General features: G+C 42.9%; 1 protein-coding gene across 1 annotated transcript in view; it reads left to right on the forward strand.

Annotated features, from left to right (window-relative positions):
- The window catches only part of LOC102672536 (homeobox protein homothorax), a gene marked incomplete at its 3' end in the record, with an annotated part of 66,891 nt that overhangs the window by 15,705 nt on the left and 47,058 nt on the right, over positions 1-4,128 (forward strand). The gene's annotated exons all lie outside the window — the stretch shown is intronic.

The raw sequence follows: 4,128 nt of genomic DNA on the forward strand, positions 1-4,128 counted from the left end.
CGGGTGAGTTCATTTCTCTTCTTCTTCTTCTCTCTGATCTCCGATATATTTCTCTAATAATTAAAAATAATTCCCTTCTCGTTTTCGATCGATTCTATGTCAAAGAAACGAGAAGAAAGAAATTCGATTTGTTTTCGTTGGATTGCAATTTCTCAAGTAAAAGATAAAGAAATATTTCTTCAAGTTATTTCTTGAATTCTTCGCTTATATATCTTTTCATAAATCGAATATCATTGTTGTGTTTACGAAATTAACAATTTATAGAGAATCTTCGTAATCTCAACGAAACTGAGAAATCTTTCTAATTCCAGGATACATAAATATCTTTTAACCGTGTAATGTGAAAATTTTTCACGTATAGTATCGTTAAAATTGCAATTTTCATAGGAAAAAAAATCGTATTTCGAACGATTTCAACGATAAAAGATTAAAGTTCATCGTCATATATATATATGTACGTGTCTGGTTGATATACAATTAAAACGCGCGGCGCACAAAATCGGTCGAGTTAAAATCCATTATCAGAAGGGGGTCGGTTAATACTTGACCGTTTAACGCACCGCTCGCGTTAATACGACCCCTATCGGCATTAATCTGCTCGTAACTTTCGCCATACGTCGAGGCCTGGCATCGAGGAATGCGGCGTGTCTACAATGGGGGTTTGATAAATCGTAATGAACGCGTGCTTTACATGAAAATTCATGACGCGTTACGCCACTTATTTCTTTATTGCGACACCGCCACCTTGCTTTTTCGCTCTTCTCCGAATCCCCTTACGTCCAACGAAACAAAAATGGCCAACGAATTTCAATGCCCCAAGGAACGCATGTATATACGAGCAAGTTTTTCTCCCCTTTTTGAACTTTCCTCCTCCCGATCGATAAAAATAAATTTCGAACGTGCACGCGTGTACATGTGATGTTCACTCTGATCGATGATGATTCACGATTCGTAATAAAAATTCGGTGGATTCGTGTCGTCCCTTTTCTTTCTCGGCGAGAAGAACAGTGCCGTGTTCGCTTTTCTCCTCCGAAGCGATTTCTTATAGGGTGTCTCGGGCGGAATTATCTTGCTGCTCGACACGTTCCTCGCTTCTTTTTTGCGCCGCGTATTTTTAACAGTGATAAAGTATGGTAATAAGAATGTGGCAAAGAAACTTCTTGCATCTTACTTATCTTTTAATAATTAGACATTGCTATATACTCGTAGAGCGAAAATATTCTTTCCGTTTCTTTTTACTGTACAGGTCTTACATTCGAAGAGAAGAAAGCTTCACGAAATTAATGATTAATTTTTATTATTTACCAATATTGCAACGTCCATCTCGAATTGTTAATTCTTCTCTCAAAGAAATTTCGAAGCTCGACACTTAATTCCATCTAAAGAAGAACGGATCGAATTAAAAAAAGGAGATCTGGAAAGGGGAGAAAAATAATAAGATCGGTGTGTTTACGGAAAAAATTGGGGGGGGTAAAACTATAACGATTCGCGAGGGAAACATATATATATATATATATTCGTTTGTGCCTCGTGCCACGCTCCCAACAGCCTCTCTCTGAAACTCGTCAATTGGCCGTTTTACGAAGCTGCTCCGCCGTGTTCCGTGTGATTTATAGCCGCGAGATGGCCCGATTTCTGGTATACATCCTAGAACGGGAGCCTCATTATTTCGTGCACCCTGTAATTTGTCCACTCGTCGTGTGCCCCGACCCCTCGACCACCCCCCCTCCTCTTATCCCCCGTCGGATTCCTGCGCTTTCTCGGAACGGTTCGCCTCGGCGGCCCGTTACGAGGCGGCGTTTAAACCCCCTTCTCCTTAAACCCGCCCGTTCATTTCCTTGGCCTTCGTTGATAAACCCGTTGTTTGAAAACCGATCGTGCACCGGCCGATTGAGCCGTCCAATCGTGAAATCGCGAGCCAGTTTTCAGTCTCCTCGTCCTCCACTGCGTTTCTCCGTTGCTCCACTCTGCGTGGAAAATTGTCCACAACTTATCCGCTCATTTCTTGGCGAGAAACGGCGATTTGAGGGATATTGGGGATATGTGAGTTCAAAAAATTTATGTATCGATAGAGTATATAGGGATTGAGTTTTACGAGTGAATGATCGATGCGAATCTGTTATCAATTTCTAGAGTTTCCGTAAAAGAATTGTATAACGCAATGAATACAACATTGGTTCTGTACATAAACGTGAAATAAATATTATTTTAGGCGGGAAATTTATAAACCTTCGACATTTATATTTCTAAATATAAATGACTGCAATTAATTAAAAATATAAAAACCTTTCGAAACTCGTAATAGATCCTTTTTTCCATGTTTAATTACGGGACTCCTATACTTTCCACGGTTAAAAATAAGAAATACAAATACCGATTATCTTTTCGCACGAGAGAGAGAGACAGTCCACTTACCTTTGCCATTTTCTAATTGACTCGATCCGATCGTTATCGCGGACAGATCGATTGCGAATAGACGCTCGTAAGAAAAATTTTCGAACGATGATTCTTGCCACGGTTCTTCAGTGAGCCACGAAAGAGTTTTACGTAAGCTTGGCAGAGAGAGAAAGAGAGAGAGAGAGATATATAACGTACAGGCGAATCTGCCAATCACTGCTCGGAGCTCAGATCCTTATGCAAGGAGGATGATTGGCCGAGTCATTTATGGATTAGACGTCTTGCGCAAATCTCTCTTTCTCTCTCTCTCTCTTGAACGAGAATTAAAATGAGGGGGAAAGGGAGAGGTAACACACGTTTCGCGTGTTCCTGTGATCTTGTGGCCAGCAGGAAATGGTCAAACGATTTCGTACGCTCTCCTCTGTTTAATATCCCATTTTTCTGATTGACGATAATTAGTGCATTAGAGTGACGTTTCAGCAGATGAGCGGCTAATGAATATTAATGCACCGTTTAATGGAATTGATTGGTGAGCGCCAGTCTCTCTGATTACATCACACGCGTTGTAATTGCACGGAAACCCTGCGGAGGAACAGGGATATTCCGTTCTTTCGCTCAACGTGTCCACGAAGGGGAACGATTAAAACGGTCGAAGCTACTTTTCAACTCGGTTCGTTCGAAATTTATCCCTTTTTTCTTTTTATTCTTCCTTGACACGCGGATGATCGTCTTCCCTCTCGATTTCTCAATATCTTTTATTTTTTTTCTTTTTTGACTCGAGTCGAACGCCAGTTCGAGTCACGAATCCGCGAGGACCGCGTCTTTAAAGGGGAGGACAGTTGAAGGACCACCTATGGAGATTTCGATGAACCGTATCGCGGTTTCCGCTTGCTTATTATCGACGTCACACGTTCCCCGCTGTTTTTTTATTTAAACGGCGATAAAATCGGCGCGCAAAACCGATACGCAAGCGGGTTCGCTTTCACCAACGACGCCTCGAGTTTCGAGGGTTGCGTTTAAATGTTTTACTAAGAGAGAGAGAAAAAAAGAGTGTCATCCTTCTCGAGATAAAAATAGAACAAAAATACCTCGCTCTTAGATGCTACCGTGTTAGCGCGTATTCATTCAGAACGAACTCTAACTCTTAAACGAAGAGAGCTCGACTTATCGCAAAATCGCCGCAATCTTCCATTTACGCCCAATTAACACCGCCATTCGCCACGGTCAATAATAACCGCCAATCGTCCTCTCCTTTTCGAGGACCACGTGCTCGAAACGAGAGCCAGGGGAAAAAGATGAGACCACCGTACAAAAACCGATGATGTCGACGAATCCGGAATCACCACCGCGCCTTCGAACTGATGGTGGTGGTAGTGGTGGAAGTTAAACTGGTCGAATCACAGCGTGAAATTGCCGATGGCGGCGTGTGTATATAAAAAAAAGAGAGAGAGAGAGAGAAAAGAAAAGAAGAAAAAAAGAGGAAAGAAGAAGGGCCGGGTCGGTTAAGGGCAAATAGGAGGGCCCCTCCACGGGGCCGGGAATCGAGGGCGGAAACCGCAAAACCGCAAACATCCTCCGCGTCCACCGGACAATCATATCATTACCCTCTGCGGTCCCGTCATTCCGACACCTCGTTTCGACCCGTCATTTGTCATCGACGTTGCACTTTGCCGTTGCACCGCGCACCCGCTTAAGAACCGCCGTTGCACCACCCCGCCATTCATATGGCTC

This window comes from Apis dorsata, unplaced genomic scaffold (genome assembly GCF_000469605.1).
Source record: "Apis dorsata unplaced genomic scaffold, Apis dorsata 1.3 scaffold_265, whole genome shotgun sequence".
NCBI lineage: Eukaryota > Metazoa > Arthropoda > Insecta > Hymenoptera > Apidae > Apis > Apis dorsata.